This window comes from Canis aureus, chromosome 37, assembly GCF_053574225.1.
Source record: "Canis aureus isolate CA01 chromosome 37, VMU_Caureus_v.1.0, whole genome shotgun sequence".
Classification (NCBI taxonomy): domain Eukaryota; kingdom Metazoa; phylum Chordata; class Mammalia; order Carnivora; family Canidae; genus Canis; species Canis aureus.
Window position 1 is genome coordinate 15,922,966 of NC_135647.1, and position 20,778 is coordinate 15,943,743.

Here is a 20,778-nt window from a genome sequence, read left to right on the forward strand (position 1 = left end):
TTAATTGTCCAGAAAAATTAGTTCTGATCAGCTTATTTTCTTTGCCTCTGAGAGGTCTATGCGGTGTTCTCTGACTGGTGGGAAGAGGGAACCTAGACTTTGACCTTTTCTGCCCTCATTCAGAGGCTTTCCTTAAATTGTTACAGGGAAGATTTATTCTTTTGGGCTAGCAGCTTCCTTGATTTTTGGAAATGCACATTTGGGGAATGTTTTAATGTCAGTGGTACAGTTATGCTTAAGGGGGTGGGGGTGCTTTGGGCTCTCAGGAAAATATTCAGTTGCGTTTCCTTCTAGGACAACCCAGTCAAGATTGCCCTTAGGGGTTACTTCACATCCCTTCCTCCACAGGCTAGGGATTGTTACTCCTTTGTATTCTTCAAGGTAAGCATTAGCCCCTTTCTCTTGATCATTTTTGTGCTCAAGACTCCTAAAAAGAAATGGCATGTATCACAATTTACTTTGAGATTAACTGCCTGAAGTCTGTTTCAAACTCACTAGTGCAAAGCAACCGTACTAGTTTAAAAAAAAATTTTTTTTTTTAATTTAAAAGTCTATCTATCTATATCTCCAAACCTACAACACAGGTAACTTCTTTATTGAACCAAGAATGTGGTCAGGACCAGGCGGTGTTTGGTGATTGAGGAGTCAAAGTCATCACGATTGATAAGACTGAGATCAAGATTGTGTTTGTGATACCAGAGTACTCAGAAGATGAGTCAATTTAGTGATAGGAGAGAAAAAAAAAAAAAAAACAACAACAAACCAGTTGTCTGACAGGTAGTATGGATAGAAGGAGCAAGAGCTTGGGACATGTTTAAATGCATATTCTCAAACTAAATGAAGCCTGACCTACTGAATCACAATCTCTGCATGGGGGGCTTTGGAATTTGCGTGCCAGGAATCAAGTCCATAGAAATCTGGAATCCAATATTCTAGGGGTTCAGAGGAATGAACTAACAAAAATAATTAGTGTATGCTTCATGAAGAAGTTGGGATTGACACTAGATCTTGACTAGGTTGGATTTTGATGTATAGGAAAAGGAGGAATGTAGAATCAAGCAATGGTTACTTCCATTTAGGGGAAGTAACCAGGTAAGGATCCAGAAAGCAGTAACATATATTTGAGAAACACTACACTGTGAGCATCTTATGGACAAGGCCATATGTCCTTCCAGAGCCTAGCTTACATTTAGGTGCTCAGTAAATGATTTTTGAACTGTGAAGGTTGTGGACCAACAGGGGCATGTGATGGGTCAAGTTGGGTTTTTGAAGAGTCTTGAATCTGAGGCCAAGAAATTCCTTCCAGATTTTGTAAACAAAGTTTTTGAAATGGAGAGTCAAATGATGACAGTGTCAGTTAGGATGATTAACCTGGTTTCTGTAATACATGGGCTGAGAGAGCCTGGATAAGGAGGTTATAAAGGGGTTGAACTAGTATGTCAGTACTCCCTTATTTTCATGTTGTCGACATTTGAAAAAGTTATTTCTTGAACCACACACTCCTGGGTTTAATTGTCTATCTCCTCTATAAAGTGTGTTATAATAACACATGATGAAGATCGGATCACATAAGATAGCCTGTTTATAAGCTCCTCATAATATACAAGGTAGCTGATGGTGGATATTCAAAACTGGTTTCTGTAACCCACAGAAACTCAGTCCTTTTCATCGTTACAAACCTAGCTTTTTCTATGTCTGCAAGAGAGAATTTCTGTTAAACTAACTTGATTAATCTACATTTACTGACATTTTAAAAATCTTCAAGTTCCTGTGACCATAGATCTTAGTTTAATTCAGAACATTTTCTGGAGAGAAGGAAAAAGTAATGAAGATTTCTTTTTTTTTTTTTTTTTTTTTAAGATTTTATTTATTTATTCATGAGGGACACACACACAGAGAGAGGCACAGACACAGGTGGAGGAAGAAGCAGGTTCCATGCAGGGAGCCCGACGTGGGACTCGATCCTGGTCTCCAGGATCACACCCTGGGCTGAAGGCGGCACCAAACTGCTGAGCCACCTGGGCTGCCCAGTTAATAAAGATTTCATTGTCTGATATTTAGTACCTTTTCTTCAGGCTGCAGAAGTTCTGTTAATTAGCAAAACATGAAAAACCAAGCTACATGCTAGTTTCAAAACAGTTTTTCCTGCTGAATAATTCTCACCTATCCATGCACTTGTGTTAGGAAACTGAATGTATTTTGAAAATCCTGAGAGCTTCACATAATCAGATTAAACCTTAACTGTTTGCCCAACTGCCTGCATCAAATTGCCTACATCTTGAGCTTCTTAATAGTGCTTAACCTAATGTCTTAACCCCTAAAAATTTACCCTATGAGAAAACATACCTTCCTCTCTCTGCCTTGCCCCCTGGATCATCATCATTTCAGTACTAGAACCCTAAATAGAAATTATTGGATTTGCATACTGTATTTGAAGTAATGAGGAAAGAGAAAACATATATACATAATTTTTTTCCCTAGATTTCCCATGTCAGCTTGGAAGCAGTGAAAATTGATTATAAACGTCAGTGTATGGGTAAAAATGAAATAAGCAGACAATATAGAACTTACTTTGCATGACCTAGGAGGAGACTGTGTTAGACTAAGATGAGGGGAAAAAAGGGGAAGACCCATCAGACACATTGAGGGCAGCAAAGAGACCAGCCTGGCTGGCAGGAGGCTGTTGCATCAAGGACTAGACCCAGCAAGGCCGGAGGAATAAAATCTCTGGGTTTCTGGTTCAAACTCCATGATGCCCTCTGGCATAAAATTCTTTCCTATTATTTCATCTTACATGGCTTGACTCCCTATCAGTTCATTTTCAAATCAAATAGGATAGCAGCTTCAGTTTCTGGCATCATCCCCAGTGGTGATAATCAAAATGTCCTTTTGATCCTGTAAACTTTTCAATTTACAGAACACTTTCAGAACATCCTCTCAGTTGAGGTTATTTAGTTAGTTGCTTTTGTATTGTCTTTATTTACTTATCATTTGTGCCCCTCACCCCACACTACAATATGAGTTCTGTAAGGGCACAGACTTTGTATGTCTGGTTTACCACTGTAATTTCAGTGCTGGGGTTGGGCCTGTGTGTAATAGACACTCAGAATACTCGTTGGATAAATGGACAGCTGTGTACAGTAGCTCTCCCTTGTTTGAGGAAACTGAGACTCCGATTCTTTTATCAGGAGTCCTACAGCTAGCAAGTGGTGGATTGGGGAATTCAGACCCTTTTTATACCTGTGTCTCTTGTCTTCTACTCTGTTGCTTATTTCATTACACCGGTTGGCTTTCCTGTGTGTGCTCCTAAAATGAGCACAACCAGTGGCTTTCCTGATACTCATGGTATTTTCAGTATGACTTATACAAACCATAAAAAGTGACAGGCTTGACCGTATCAACATTTAAAATTGAGACAGTAAAAGACACCATAGGCAAATATTTTAAAAAATCAAGCAACAGGGGTGTCTAGGTGCCTCAGTCCAACTCTTGATTTCAGCTCAGGTCATGATCAGGGTCATGAGATTGAGCCCCACGTAGGGCTCCACAGTCCCCTCCCCCATGGGGCCTGCTTGAAATTCTCTCTCTTCCTCTGCCCCTCCGCCCCCAGCTTGCACACATCTGTATGTGTGCGCACCCTCTCTCTTTAAACAAAATATTTTTTAAAAAAATCAAGCAACAGACTAGGAGGTAGTATTTGCAATCTATATCAATATAGGTTGTTATATATACAAGTGACTTTTATAAATCAAACAGAAGACAAGCAATTCATTAGAAACATATGTAAGAGTTATTAAATGGCAGCTCGCTGAAGAGGAAACCTGCACAACCAGGAAACTTTGAAAGACACACCACTGCAGTAGTAGCAAGGAAATGCAAATTAAAGCCATGCCACAACCCTGAACTTGGGAATAATTTAAAAGATAGGCAGTAGCAAGTCCCATAAATTCATAAGAGCAATATGGTAGTTTTTACTGAAATTGAACATGTATTTCCCAAATAATATAGCAATTCCACAACTAGACTTCCTTTCAGAGAAATTCTCACTTATGAAAACAAGGAGATTTGTACAAAGCAGCATTGTTTGTAATAGAAAACCCAGAAACAGCCTAAAATTCCTTCATAAGGAAATGGATAAGTAACAATATAAAATATTCACATGATGAAATATTATATAGCAGTTACAGTGAATGTACTAGATTTACATGTAATATCATGAATAGATTAAGCTACAAAAAGATAAGTGTGATATGACTTCTATATGTATCTTTAAAATGTATAAAGCAATGCTGTTTTTGTGAATATATGTATATAAATGTATAGAAACTTGGACAAAAAGGCCTAACATATTTATTAAAACAGTTACATCTGAGGAAGGAACGAGAGACAAAAGATTAGGGAGATTTACAAAGGGAATGACAACTTTATCAGTTATACTTTGTTCCGTAGTTCCAAGTACCTAGTAGGTACATTCAAGAAATATTGAATTAATTTGAAAAGATTTGAAACTGCTATGACACAATTTTCAATGTATGTGATATATTTATTTTGTTGTTCTCCACAGTTTTTGCCTTTACATTTTTTCCCAAGTTAAAAATCAGTTTGGATTTGGCATCTGCGTTATAGTGTCAGGTCAGAGATGTGTTAAGTATAGAACACGTAGGACAGATGAGTCACAAGGCAGGAGGACCTTCTTTTGTTTTCTTAAACCCTAGTCCTTTTCTCTTGGCTGAACTAAGCTTTCTGAGGTCAGACTGGTGGCATCTGTGCAGTTTTAGAGAATGAAAGGACTTACTGAACCAGGGCATGTTGGTCATTCTCAGTGTCAATTAAAGGAATAAGGATATTTTCCTATGTGCAAAAAGAGAGCGAATAGCCATATACTGACAACGATAGCAAATAAGTTGCATTCTTACTGTTTCCCAGGTTCTGAGAACCTTTCCTGCAGCCACTCATCCCCGCAGCAGCCCTGGGAGTTAGCAGCGTCATTTAGTCCTTTCCTTCATAAGCCAGTTAATCAGTAGGAAAGAAAGGAAAAGCCTGTGACCCTTATTACAACTTGGAGGCAGTTTACTCTTCTGAGGGGGAGACTTGGGACTCAAATTATCCAATCAGTCATCAGCCCATTTGTCTACACCCTTCTAGCTGAAGACTTTATCGTCAGAGAAGATTGTGCATCTTATACCTAATGTATTCAACTAACTAATGCTTGTGGAAGGAGGAAGGAAGGAAAGATCAGATGATACAGTAGGGAAGAGGAGGAGGGCAGGAAAGGAGGCTGGGAGAAGCTGGCTTCACTGAGCCTGGCTAGCCAGGAAAGGCATTGCTGTGAGATGCCTGTTGTCAATGTATGAGGGGCTCTCAAGTGAAAGAAGAAAAAAAAAAGCACCAGCTGTGTGGAGTTTCAGGTTGATGGGGGGAACCGTTGAACAGAGAAAGATTTTTGGCTCAAAATAAGGGTTTTCTGCAAACAAAAAACATTTTAAAAACAGAATGTGCTACCTTGCGAAGTAGTGAGAAAACTTTCTCAGGAGGTTTTTCCAGGAAGATGGGTGAATTTCTATCAGAATTATCATAGAAAGTGGTTATTTCCATCTTTGGGTGGAAAGTTGAGTTAGATGTCCATGATTCTCCGAATTTATGAGCGCCAGTAAGCTGCTCATTGATTCAACTGAGGTTCAAAACATCATTCTGTATCTTTCCTATGTTTCTATCCATCAGAAGAAGTCTGGACTATGCAGGGCTCATTCGTATGGCTTTATAGTGCTGCTTTGTGATGGGAAAGGAACTAACATTACTGTAATATTTTAGAAGTTATTTTTCACAAAACAAGTGTAAGTTTAAGAAATGGAGAAGTAATCACATCAAAAATTTCAAATTTAGAAATTGGCAATAAATCCTGATATTTCTTCAATTTTTGTATGTTGCATATATATAGAACTAAAGGCTCTTTTGTAGGAGTTAAGAGTGTGGAATTACACGTGGATAATAGCACAAAGGTATACTTAATTTACTAATTTTAAAATGTAGTAGGATGCTTTGAGGCATATCCATGTTCCATGAATACTTGTCATAAAGTCTTTGTTTCTAGGTAAATGGCACTCAGCAGTCGCTAACTCAATCATAAGGGAGGGTGTTTTTTTTTTCTTGTATTATGTAAATGAGGTTCAAGATGACAAAACTTATTGTTGCCAGAGTCAAGACAGACAAGAACCTGGGTTTCTTAATTCATATTCCAGTGCTTTCTGCCTCATTGTGACAATTACTGATTTGATAGTGAAGCAGTTAGGTTTACTAAGTGGCCAAATGTAGGGCATTCCCTTTGAGAGATCCTATGGAATTGGAAAAGCTCATTTTTGTTAAATAGGATTTTTAATTAACGTACATAACTTTGAGTTTATCCTGCATTCTGACATTCTGCTAAGTGCACACAAGCTATTGTTACGGGTTTGGCATGAACATGTTTCATTCTAAAAGATTTAAGCTAGAGTAACCATTGCTGCCATGGAGTTAAATGGCTTTCTCTGTGAATACATTCAAGTGACTCCTATGGTAGAGAATTCTAGAGACTAAAGGAGTTAGAATTAACAGTTAGGTGAAAATCAGACTACTCACTCCAGTCCTTCAGAGGGAAGAGCTAGAGAAAGTGGCAAATCAGCATTGTAAGGTTTTCTGGAAGGAAACACTGTAAGGGTTTTTTTTCCCCTCTGTTACCAGCTGCCACCTTCCTAAGTCTCTGGGACCTAAGAGTCTGATATTAATGAGACAATGGACATGAAGAAAATACTGATAAACAGCCTCCATTTCCCCACAATCCCTAGTCTGTCTAGAGAAACAAAGGAGGCTCTCTATTTAAGAATCCAGTTCTTGGTGGCTGTCCCAGAGATCTGCAATATAACACTTCATTCCCAAGTCAGGGATTAATATATGAGTTGGCCCGTTCCTCCTGTTACAGCCAAGAAGGATCACAAAGGATTTCCTACCACATGCTCCCCAACTATGTTGGCAGCACAGCATTGTCTGACCTTTGAGCCCAGCTTGTGACCAGCAACAGGAGTCACCTTCATTTTCAGTCTTGGGTCTATTTTAAAACTATGCAAATGAGTTGGCTAGACTTTCTCCTTTAAATGACAAAAACTTCAGAGCCTGACATCTTTAGCTTTTCTAATATGTCTGAATGCAACATATTTATTTTTACACAGTCAAGCTGGAAAACTTCCCATAAGTCTTTACTTCTCCAGTGACTAATTTTGACTCTTATTTGAGAAGCCACTGGAAGTGGTCATCAGGGGAGGTCACTAGGGAAGTGGAAGTGGAAGCCAGGGTCTCATAACTGTTCAATTCTGCTTCCACTGTATCTTCTTGAAGATGTCTGATCCGGTGTCGTCTTGGAGAAAACTTGGGACTGTTTGTCACCCACCCCTTCCCCTACCCAGAGTCACTGTCCATGCATGTTTACTGACTTTATCCTTTCCTTCTAGAGGTTGGAGGGAAAACACTGTAGCCGTACTGGTTAACATTTTGATAATGATACAGTTCTAAAAAGCTATATTTAAAAAGAAAATCTTTGAGTGCTGAAAAGCTAACACTAAGTGAAGACATCTGCCAAGAAAACATTTTAAAAATCTAAGATCGTGAAGTTAACAGTGTAATTTGTCTATGTTTCTTTTATGGAAGTCAAAGGGATAGATTGATGCACTCACTTTTTTTTTTAAGATTTTATTTATTTATTCATGAGAGACACACAGAGAGGCAGAAACCTAGGCAGAGGGAGAAGCAGGCTCCATGCAGGAAGCCTGACGTGGGACTCGATCCGGGGACTCCAGGATCATGCCCTGAGCCAAAAGCAGACGCTCAACCACTGAGCCACCCAGGCGTCCCAATGCACTCACTTTTTAAAGAAAAACTGGTTAGAGTCTCTTAAAATGGTTGTGCTTCTCTAAATCTAATCTTTATGATATACCTATAATCATTTTGAATAGGCATCTGTTCACTTTAAAATGTTTCTTCTGCCCTATGAAGAGTTACACTGAAGATAAGCATTCGAAAGAAGACCTTGCTTGCTTGCAGTTGAACTAAGAAACTCTGGAAGAATGAACTGAGCACAGTAACCTAGCTTTTGGAGCAGAAATTACCCTGTTCACTTAGAAGCCTCCGCTTTTCAGTTTCCCTGATTACAATCCCACCTGCCCAGCTTACTTTGAAACTATGCGTCAGTTCTAAATACTCCAGACATTTATGAAGCTAAAATACATTAATTATCACTTACTTCATAATGTGTTTTGTATTTCCAGCAGTTTCTTCAGAGTTTTTATATGGGCCAAGAATGGGAGGGCCATCTGGTGAGATGGAAGATGGGGACAGGGGTGGCAAGGGAGCTCAAAGCTTCTGTTTTGCACTTTAAGGAAAATGAGAAAACACTACAAAACACTTTCTCCTCTCCATTGGATTAAAACGATTTACCAGTAAGAAAAAGAATAATAATGTTTTGTAAAAGTACTCATTTAGCAGGGTTCAAACAATAACTCAAGAAGGACCCAGAGAGGATTGTGTGATGCAATGCTAATAGAAAACTGGGAGTCAGAGACTTGCATTTCCATAATTTTCTTTATTTTGACACAATACCTTGGCACAGACCATGGGCTGAGCCACATGTGTAGAATTGTGATCATCTTGTCATCTGCCTCTTATCTGTAAAATAGATAATACTTGTCACCTCTCGATCTACCCCACACACCTCCCTATAGAATCATCTGTCTTCATCCATTTGCTCTGTGTTTTGGGACACCAAGTTGGGCTGATGATTGAATGTTGATGAACTACTTAAGGTGAATTAAGGTGATATCCCAGAAGATGTTTAAAATAACATGAGATTCACATGTATAAAAATAGTTTGTGAAGCTTTCTAACCATCAATAAAGGTTAAGTGGCCATCAACGCAGCCCCCCCCCCCCCCCCCGTTTGTTTTAAGTAACTCAGGCTGTATTTTGCCTTTTCAGTGATTTATTTTCTTCTTAGAGCTTGCCAGCTATGCTCAATTTGATTTTTCCATTATCTGAATTAAAATGCTAAGGGAAGAGTAGGTCTTAGAAAGTGTGGATCAACTGTCACTTTATGGTAATATACTGCTAAACAGCAAAATGTGTGATAAGGATTTCATTCATCAGGGAAAGAATCTAGATTGCTCAGTAAGTCCCGTAATTGGGTGGGTTCATAGGAAGATAAGAAGGAAGATACAGAACAGTCTGTAAGACTCACATATTGTCTCTTGCTCAGTATTAGTAATAAAAGAACACTATCTTTTGACTTTACGATAAAGCTACTGAAACTACAGATATTTTTAGAATATATGGAAATAAATAGAATACACAGAAATAGATATGACTATTGCTTAAAAAATTAGAAATAAAATTTGACTCCCTTTTTTCCATGAAATTATTAAAAGCTTTCCTTTGTTTTCATTTATAAGGATACCACTTATACATACAGAATAGCCAACCTGCTTCTCCTCTGGTCACTACTTGATAACCAGGGCACATTCAAACAGAATCTCCTTTCATTGCTGTTGTTAATTGTGAAAGAGCTTTATTCTTCTCCATGTCCCCAAATTCAGAAACTGGTACAGTTCCAAGGTGTCCTGAATACAACTATCTGGCTTTGGATTAAATCTCCAAGGAGTTTTGTATTCACTCGGTACTTCCTGTGGACGTAAGAAGTTGTAGTAATCATTACAAGGATCTTGAATTACAACCTTAATGGTATTGTTATTAGCTTTTTTTTTGGTTCCTTATGTATTCAGTAATCACTGAATGAGTTTATTTTCTATTGTGGAATTGACACTGTTTTCCTGTAGAGCAGATTTCATTTTATTCACTTGACACTGACAGTTATTTAGTATCTTTTAATGGGCCCAGAATGTTACGAAAGAACTATGTTTTTGGATTTTATTTCCATATTCTTGGAGAAAAGGCCATAATTTGCAAAGTAACTGGCAATAAACTAATATTATTATATCACTATTAAGAGTATTTATTTGTTTAGTAAAATTTCAGTTTCCTTAAACTTGGTAAATATCTATGGGACCGGTGAATTAATTCACAAATCATTTAAGCATCATGAATGTATTTTTAAGGTGTTTGAAGTCTATTTTTGAGACTTAACAGATCAAATATACTTACATCTTTGTTAACCAGGGACTGTTCTATGCCGCAGATACACATCTGAGCACAAGCTCACAGTTCTTCATATATATACTTTTTGTGTCTCACCAGTTCTTTCCCCAGCTCTTCACAAATTTCCTGTAGTATCCTCTATCTTTGACATACACCAATACCCACTGTTTTCAAGAGTTCTCTAGAATTCTGGTCAGTTATTTCAGGACATCTCTGGGGATACTTCGCTTGCTCAGATCCTCTTTAGTTGGGTAAGGCCAGTGCCACCATATCCACCAAACATCTGTCACTGCATCTATAGAATGCCTATTGCCAGCACTGCTGGCTGGTAGAGATCAGTGGTGCTTATGTCAGGTATCTCGGACTCTGCTGGGTACCACTGCTGATGCAAAGGAGCCTTGCAGGTACCAGATTCCATATGCAGTATTCTGTGGAAAAGTCAAGAATGGCAGTCTCTTCTTTGTGGGAGAGATTGCAAAGGACTCTTCTCTTGCAACTCCAAGGTCTTATGTAGGTTTAACTACATCCTCTCTTTTCATGACCACATTCTTTGTCCCTGGGGACCCAGCTGAACCATAAAGAAGCCCAAGTAACTGCTCTTAACATCACTGCATGTCCAAAGTTGTTACCAAGACGCCTTGTCAGTATCTGACCCCTCCACCACTGACAACTCCATAGAATGAGTTTTCTCCCAAGATGTCGTTCAGGCTCTTGTGCAAAGTGGGCTGCCCCATTGGCTTGCAGAGAATTCTGGAGCCAAGAGGTGAGCCAGCAGCACCACCAACAATGGAGATAGCAGGTGACTGAATGCATCGACGCCTGATAGCATCCTGGAAAAAATTTTTTTTTTATTTTTATTTATCTTTTGGAAAACTTTTTAAAAATATGTTACTGAAATTTGTTAATTTTGAAACATATTTATCTCTTAAAAATCTAGAACAAAAATATTTTAGAGTTCTGCTATTTGGCCTGCACTGCATCGTGGGTCTCTTTACCATTCTGGAATTACTGCTGCCTCAATATCCCTCTGCTTGAAAATATGGTGACACTTGATCAGATCTGTCAGTGTCTCTATTCTCTCTTCCTACTTCCAGCACTCTTTACTTGCCATGTAGGTTTCATGTACACATAATCCTGAGAACTCTCTAAACCCATCCAAAGAGGAGTGTTGTGAAAGGAAAAAGGTCAGAAGTGGACCCTTGAAGTCTTCTAGCCCTTTTCCTGGTAGGCTTTTGACAAACTCATCCACTTACTGCTACATGAATTCCGCAGGTGCTCATTGAGTGCCTGGTGTGTGCCAGGCACAGAGGATCTTGACCAGTTTGGGAGGAGAGTGGTTGGGGAAAACCAAAAGCCTGTCAGGAGTCCTCCAGGCAAAAGGAAGGGGAGCTGTGGTGCCACGTCCAGAGAAGGACGCCTTGGGGGAACTTCAGGTAATTAGGTATGCCTAGAGCCAAGGCTGCATGTGGGCTTTGGGAAGGAGGAGGCTTAGCAAAGTGAGTAGAGCTTGTTGGATTTTGGCCCATTCAGCCAAAGCACAATTATTTGCTGTTTTTAAAAATTCTTCGATTTTATGCCAAAGGAATGTTAATCCTCCTGCAACATTCAGTTGGATGCCAAGAAATCGAGGTTAAAATGCATAGTGTAGGCGTCTCCTCTGCCTCAGTGTGGTCCACTAATAAGGTGGCTTTCCTTCCACTGAGCTCTCTACTGGGTTATTTGCACTCTACCAAAATATTGATCATAACAGTAAAACAATGAGGTTGTCATTAGACTAGGCTTGCTCTGAGGCTTTGATTTTTGTATGATTTTTAGCCTACTAGAGAGGAAGTATCCTATTTTACTGTTAACAAAATTGTAATCTGGCCAGTACTCTGAGGACGGCCTCCTGCAAACCCACTGAGGGAAGTCCCTTGTGGGCTTATTTGTTTTGATCGAAGCAAAATCCTCTTAGTGTGGGAGTAGGTCATTCTTCAGCCAGACACCCTTTCCTCTCGTGTGTGTTTGTGGCCAAAGCAGAGTGGAGTAACTAAAGAGCTGGAAGGTCCTCTTGCAGCCTTCTCCAAGCATCCCTAAGGCCCTGCAGAGGAATATTAGCGTAGGCGGCTCCTGATCTTTTGAAGATAGTTGAATTTTGGTAACTTGGCATATTTAATATAAGATTCAAGTGTATCTTGAAGCCAAACACTGCCAGTTACTGTGAAGAATTGGGCGGGCTGATGACTGTTTTTTTTCCAGCTTTGAGATATTATTGACATATGACTTTATGTAAGTTTAAGGTGTACAATGTGATGATTTTATGCTCTTCTGTATTGCGAAATGATTACCACCACAGCATTAGCTGACGCCTTTATCCTGTCTCATAATCTTTTCTATGATGAAAACATTTAAGATCTACTCTTAACTCCCAAGTATTTGGTACATTATTATAAACTGTATTCACAGTGCTGTGGGTTAGAAGCCCAGAACTTGTTAGTTAGTTTGAGGGCCCCAGAGTCCAGGGCCCCCAAGGTTCATCTGAGTTGTTATAAGGACAGGGTTTCTTTCTTTTTCATAGCTTAATAATCCATTGAGCCTATATACCACATCCCCTTTATCCGTTCATCTGTTGACAGATGCTTAGATTGTTTTCCATACCTTAGCTATTATGAATGTATGCATACTAATAGCTGCAGTGAAAATAGGGGCACAGATAGCTTTGGTATCTTGTTTTCATTCCCTTTGGAATGAAACTTGTATGTCCACAAGTGAGCTTGCTGGATCATGGTAGTTTTAATTTTTTGAGGGACCCTTTTCATAGTGGCTGCATCAATTTGCATTTCTACCAACAGCATGAGTCTATTCAGTTCCTCTCTCCATTCTTTTTTTTTTTTTTTTTAAGATTTTACTTATTTATTTATGAGAGAGAGGGAGAGAGGCAGAGACACAGGCAGAGGGAGAAGCAGGCTCCATGCAAGGAGCCGGACGTGGGACTTGATCCCGGGACTACAGGATCATGCTCTGGGCTGAAGGCAGGCACTAAACCACTGAGCCATGCAGGGATCCCCCTCTCTCTATTCTTTGAATCAGGTGGTTTTTGTGCTGAGTCGTGTGATTTCTTTATGTATTTTTGGGGTATTAACGCTTTACCAGATCTATGATTTGCAGATTTTGTTACTGTTTCTTCTGTTTTGCAGAAGTTTTCCAGTTTGATATAGTACCACTTATTTTTGCTTTTGTTGCTTGTGCTTTTGGTGTCATCCAAAAAAAAAAAAAAAAAAAGTGTTGCCAAGAGCAGTGTCAAGGAGCTTTTTGCTTGTGGGTTTTTTTTTATTTTTTATTTTTTATTTTTTATTTTTTTATTTTTTTTTTAGGAGTTTTATGGTTTCAAGTCTTAAGTTTGAATCTTTAGCCCATCTTGAGCTAATTTTTTGTGAGTATTGTAAGAGAGAGATCCAGTTTCATTCCTTTTCATGTAGTTACCCAGTTTTTATCCACTACTTATTGAAGAGACCATGCTTTATTTATTGAGTATTCTTTTTTCCTTGTCAGATGTTCATTGACTATATATGAGAGGGTTTATTTTTAGGCTTTTGCTTCTGTTCCATTGGACCATGTGTTTGTTTTTATGCTGGTATCATACTGTTCTGATTACTATGGCTGTGTGGTATAGTTCAAAATATAATTCAAGATGTTTGATGCATCCAGCTTTGGTCTTCTTTCTCAGAATTGATTTGGCAATTTGGGATCTTTGTGGTTCCATACAAATTTTAGGATTTCCTTCCTATTTCTGTGAAAAATACCATAGGAATTTTGATAGAGACTGCACTGAATTTGTAGATGACTTTGGAGGGTATGAACATTTTTACAATATTAATTCTTCTGATCCATGAATGTGGGGCATTGTATTTGCATCTTCTTCAGTTTCTTTCATCAACATTTTAAGAGTTCTCAGTGTACAGATACTTCACTTTGTTGGTTAATTTTTTCCTAAGTATTATTTTTAATGCCATTGTAAATGGGATTATTTTATTTTTTCATATGTTTTGTTGTTAGTGTGTAGAAATGCAACTCTGTTGATTTCTGTCTCTTGCAGCTTTACTGAATTTGTTAATTAGCTCTTACAGTAGGTTTTTGATGGGGTCTTTAGGATTTTCTATATATAAAATCCTATCCTCTGCAGACAAAGACTTCTTCCTTTCCTCTTTGGATGTTGTTTATTTTTCTTGCCTGATTGCTTTGGCTAGGATCCTAGTACTATGTGCAATAAGAATGGTGAGAGTGGGGGGGATCCCTGGGTGGCTCAGCGGTTTAGCGCCTGCCTTTGGCCCAGGGTGTGATCCTGGAGTCCTGGGATCAAGTCCCACGTCGGGCTCCCAGCGCGGAGCCTGCTTCTCCCTCCTCCTGTGTCTCTGCCTCTCTCTCTCTCTATTTATGTCTATCATAAATTAAAAAAGAAAAAAAAAAAGAATGGTGAGAGTGGGCACCCTTGTCTTATTTCTGATTTTAGAGGAAAAGCTTTCAAACCTTTCACCATTGAATATAATGTTGGCTGTAGGCTTGTCATAAATGGCCTTTATTGTGTTGAGATATGTTTCTTCTTACCAGTTGAGCATTTTTAACATAAAAGTATGTTGTATTTTGCCAAAGGCTTTCTCTGCATCTATTGAGATAGAATTTTTATTTTTTGTTCTGTTGATGTGATATGTCACATTTACTGATTTGTATGTATTGAACCATCCTTGCAACCTGGGAATAAATCCTACTTGGTCATATATCATATATGATTCTTTTAAGGTGCTGTTGAGTCCAGTTTGCTAATATTTTGTTTTGAGAAATTTGCATCTATATTCCTCAAGGATATTAGTCTGTATTCTTTTCTTATAGTTTCTTATCTGGCTATGGTATCAGGATAATTCTGGCCTTGTAAATTGAGTTTGGGAGGGCCCAGCCTTCATTTTTTGTAAAAATCTGAGAGAATTTGCACTAATTTTTCTTTAAGCATTTGGTAGAATTCATCAGTGATATCATCTGGTTCTAGGCTTTTCTGTGTTTGAGGGGTTTTGATTACTGATTCATTCTCCTTACTCCTGTTAGTTTGTTCGTATATCCATTTCTTCATGGCTTAATCTTAGTAGGTTGTCTTTAGGAAATCATCCATTTCGTGTAGGTTATCCAGTTTGTTGTACAGTTCTTAGTAGTCTTTCATGATTATTTGTGTGTCTGTGACGTCAGTTCTGATGTCTCCTCTTTCAGTTACGATTTTGAGTTCTGTCTTTTCTGAGTTAGTCTAGGTAAAGGTTTGCCAATTTTATCTTCTGAAAAAGAAAAATAGCTTTGTCCTGATTAACCACTAATCTTTTTGTATCAATACAAAATAATAAAATACATATTTGAAAATTTAAGTTATCTGTCATGTACTTGGTCAAGAATTGCACACAGGGTTATATTTTTTGGTTTATATCATGATACCATCTATTTCATCTCATATGAATATTTTATTCATCTTTTATTTCATATGAGATTCATCTTTTATTTCATATGAATAGAAAGAGACCAACCTATTCAAAACTGTGATTGTTAGGTATTTTTGTTGTGACTTAAGAAGGAAATTGTACAACTTTCTTTGATAGTTATTCCATTAACGGTATTTCTGTTTTTAGTTGTAATATTTCAGTTATACAATTAGTATATCACTAGTGATTTCTTATTAAAAACTAAGACATTAGATATATACAGAGTAAAGAGTTATTAGTCTCTCTTTCCCTTCACCCACTCCCTGCCCCATGTCATTCTCCTCCCCACAGGTAATTGCTATTAATAATTTAACATGTGCCCTTCCAAAATTTTTCCTGTATATGTATATACTTGTACATATACACACATAGGCAGATAGATTGAGGTTTGTTAAATTTTTTATTTAAACCAAATCTGATAACGTGGAGTTTGTATTGTATTTTACATTAGGTGAGTTCAAACCATGATTTCTTTTCGTACACAGTCATTCTGGAGGGCGTTCTTTAAGGCTGTCTTTTTTTTCTTTTTACTCAGTGTCTTAGCCAATTCAAACAGTCATAATAAAAGAGCAGAGACTAGCGGCTAAACAGTAGAAGTTCATTTTTTCACATTTCTGGAGCCTAAAGTCCAGCTCAGGTGGTAACGTGGTCATGTTCTGGCAGAGGCGCCCTTCCTGACTTAGAGACTGCCTTTTTGTTGTGCCCGGCATGGCTGAGAGGGAAAGCAAACTCTCTAGGGATCCTGCAGAGAAGGGCGCAAAGCCCTCATAAGGGTTCCACCCTCAAGATCTCATCTAAATCTACTTCCCCAAACCGTCCTCCAAATACGATCACACTGGGCAATGAATTTGGGGGGAGATAAACATTCTATCCATAACACTCTGATTTGTGCAACTTTGTTTTATTAGTAATTTTATTAAAGGTGCCAAAACTTTAAGACACACTAAGTTTAAAAAGAAAATTTTATATATATATATATACATATATATATACACACATATATATATATATACACATATATATATATATATTTAGAAATTTGGAAAACCTTTTTCAAACTTTGATATAGTTAACATAATAACATAAAATGTTGTATTACTTTCAAGTGTACAATATAATGATTTAACAATTCCATACATCACCCAGTGCTCATAAGTGTACTCTAACTCCCATCACCTGTTCCACCCAGCCCTCACCCCCTCTCCCCTCTAGTAATCACTGTTTGTTCTCTATAGTTGTCAATTTTTTTCTTTGATTATTAACTTTCTTAAATTCCACATGTAAGTGAAATGTGGTATTTGTCTTTCTCTGTTTTATTTCACTTAGTATTATACCCTCTAGATCCATCCATGTTCTTACAGGTTGCAAGATTTCATTCATTTTTATGGCTGAATAACATTTCTTTGTATATATATTTATTACATCTCATTTATCCATTTGTCTATCAATGGACATTTCAGCTGCTTCCATAATTTGGATATTATCAATAATGCTACAATAAACAGAGGGGTGCATGTAGCTTTTTAAGTTAGTGTTTTGTTTTCTTTGGGCAAATACCTAGTAGCAGAATTACTGGGTCATATGATAATTCTGTTTTTAATTTTTCTGAGGAACCTCCATACTGTTCTCTACAGTGGCTGCACCAGTTTGCAATCTCACCAACCATGCACAAGGGTTCCTTTTTCTCCACATCCTCACCAGCACTTGATTCTTGTGCTTTTGGTTTTAGCCATTCTGACAGGCGTGAGGGGGATACCTCATTGTGGTTTTGATTTGCACTGAGCATGGAGCCTGCTTAAGATTCTCTCTCCCTCTTTCTCTGCCTGCCTCCCCACCCCCACCCCCCAATGCATGCATTCTCTCTAAAAGAACAAAAAACAAAAAAAACAAAAACTATGGATCAAAACTCTATGATCCAGCAATTGCACTACTTGGTATCTGCCTGAAAAATACAAAAACAGTAATTCAAAGGGATGCACGCACCCCTAAGTGTTTAGCAGTATTATTACGATAGCTATGTTATGGAAACATCCCAAGTGCCCATTGATAGATGAATGGATAAAGAAGTGTGGTGTATATATACACACACAATGGAATATTACTCAGCCATAAAAAGAATTAATTCTTGCCATTTGTAACAACATGGATGGAACTAGAGTGTATAATGCTAAGGAAAATAAGAGAAAGACAAAGACCATATGATTTCACTCGTGAAATTTAGGAAACAAGCAAAAGGGGAAAAAAAAGACAAACCAATAAATGGACTAACTATAGAGAACAAACAGATGGTTATCAGAAGGAAGGTGGGGAGGGATGGGGAAATAGATGATGAGTTTTAAAGCATGCACTTGTGATAAGCACTGGGTGATTAAAATAAAAATTTAAAAAACCTTAAAATAAAAAAATATAGATCTTTTAAAGTGTTCTTTGGCCCCAAATACAAAGCTGTATCATTTACCCTTGCCAAAACTTTAACTTCCCATTAAAAAAATGACAATAAATAAAATTTTTTATCACTACTTTTTGTCATTTTAATTACTTATGTGTCTTGGTGTGGATCTCTTTGGCTTGATTTTGTGAGGGGTGGTGCTCTGGGCCTCCTAGACCTGGATGCTTGTTTCCTTCCCCATACTTGGGAAGTTTTCATCTATAATTTCTTCAAATAGATCTTCTGCCCGTTTTTCTCTCCTTCCTCCTAATGGGATCCCTATAATGTCAATGTTGTTAAGCTTGATGGTGTTGCTGAGTTCCCTTCAGGTATTCTTATTTGTTATTGTTTTTCTCTTGTTCCACTCGATTGCTTTCTATTACTCTCTTCTTCTAGTTGCTGATCCATTCTTTTGCTCCCTCTAGTCTACTATTCATCTAGTATATTTTTAATTTTATTTATTGAGTTCTTCATCTCTGGTTCATTTTAATGCTTTTTTTTTTTCTATCTCTTTGTTGAGGGTCTCACTGAAATCCTCCATTCTTCTCAAGCCCAGAGAGTATCTTTATGACCAATAGTTTAAATGCTTTATTAGGTATGTTACTTAATATCTGTTTTGTATAGCTCTTCTGCGATTTTTAAAAAAATATTTATTTATTCATGAGAGAGAGGGAGAAGCGCACTCCTTGCAGGGAGCCCAATGCAGGACTTGATCCTTGGACCGGGATCACACCCTGAGCCAAAGGCAGACTCTCAGCCACTGAGCCACCCAGGCATTCCTTTTCTGCAATTTTTGTTCTGTTCTTTCATATGGGACGTATTCCTCTGTCTCCTTATTTTACCTAATCCCCTATGTCTGTTTCTGTGCGTTAGGAAAGTCAGCTATGTCTCCTTCTCTGGAAAGTACTGGCCTTATGAAGAAGACATCCTGTAGTGCCTTGCATTGCAGTGTCCCATTTATCAGAACCTGGCATTTTACGGATGTCTCCTATGTGTATTGCATGCACCCTCATCTGCCTTTAGTCTATTTACAATGGTTCTCTTTGCCCTCCTGGGCAGGGTTCAGTCCCTGTGGTGTTAGTGGGTCAGTGTGGGGCCACTTTGGGCTTGAGTTGAGTCAGACCAGGCATAGGCCAGGATGCAGTAGCACCAAACTGCAGGCTGCTCTCCCTGTGTTGTCTCCTGTGAAGCTTTTGACTGTGACCAGGGCCTGCAGTCAAACCAGATGTCTGCCCCCAGCCAATGGCTGGGGCTGCAGTAGGACTGGTGTGTGTGGTTCTCTTCCCCTCACCGCAGCGTAGGAGTCACTTTGGAATGATATGTTCTGGCCCAGGACATATTGAAGGGGGCAGGTCCACAGAAGAATGAGGGGTTGGGGAGGAAAGTGGCACCTGCCAGCACATTTGTTCTTGGAGAAGTCTCCTAAAGATCCCTGCCTGTCCAGCACGTGCTCTGAAATGAGTATGTACATCTATTTCCCTTATATCCTGGGGGTTTTTCAAACTGCTGCTGCTTCTCTGTATCTCTGTGGGCTGTTTGTTGTGCTGTCTTTTCAAGGTTGAGAACTCCGTTTCCTCTCACCCTCTGGCTCTCCCAGAGCCAGCATTCTGACTTTTCAAGTTCCAGGTGTGAGGCCCTACTGATTATAAGAACTCACGAAGTTAAGTCTCTCTGATTTTCAAAGCCAAATATAGGGATTTGTCCCCAGTGTGGGTCCCCTGTGTCTGGGGTGTCTGGTCTGGGGTCTCCTCTCCCTTCCCTATACCTATGGTATCCCTTCCTCCCAGGGACAGTCTAGTCTCATGGGTCAGTTTTGCTCCTGACTGCATTCCCACCTTTCCAACTCTTTTTGACGTGGCCTCTTCTCTGCATTAGCTGTAGAGGCGTTAAGAGTGTTAAAGGATCTTTCATGGGCAGCCCGGGTGGCTCAGCGGTTTAGCACTGCCCTCAGCCCAGGGCCAGATCCTGGAGACCCAGGATTGAGTCCCACATCAGGCGCCCCACAAGGAGCCTGCTTCTCCCTCTGCCTGTGTTTCTGCCTCTCTCTCTCTCTCTCTCTCTCTCTCTCTCTCATGAATAAATAAAATTTTAAAACATCTTAAAAAAAAAAAAAAGAATCTTTCACAATGTACTAGATCGCACATATGAAAATACAGGTAGGCGAGCAAAGTAATATGAAATGTTAAGATCAAGGGAATACCATAGAGGTTTACAACAACAAGAGTTTCATTAATTCATTCAGTAAGTGTTAAGCTCCCGTTATGTGCCAGGGGATCCAGTGGCCTCTCGGAGGCCTCTTGGAGGAGCCAGACAGGAAACCCCCTAGCCAGTGAAACTTTGTATGATAAGTGCTATCCAGGAAAAACAGAGCGGGTAAGGACATAGAGAAGGTTCCACATCGCAGATCAGGACACCACAGAGCAGATGCTTTCCTCCTCCCTCTGTAATTAGGCCCCTGAGGATGAATCTGGGAAGCGCAGACGAGTTTCCATTTGACCAGATACTGAGTGACTGAGCTGAAGAACCCTGTGAGGGAAGTGGAACAAAGCAAACAAAACTGCAGTAATCGGTTCTGTTCTGAATAAACTTTTCATCTCCTTAATCAGGGGAAACTATCCTATAGCCTCAGGGTTCCACAGGCTGCAGATAAAATCCACCCTCTCTTTTTCTTTTTTTTGGTCAG

The 20,778-nt window shown here is 38.9% G+C and overlaps 1 protein-coding gene across 1 annotated transcript in view; it reads left to right on the forward strand.

Moving 5' to 3' along the window:
- Positions 1-20,778, forward strand: part of ELOVL2 (ELOVL fatty acid elongase 2) — a 62,353-nt gene that overhangs the window by 11,710 nt on the left and 29,865 nt on the right. The window lies entirely within an intron of this gene.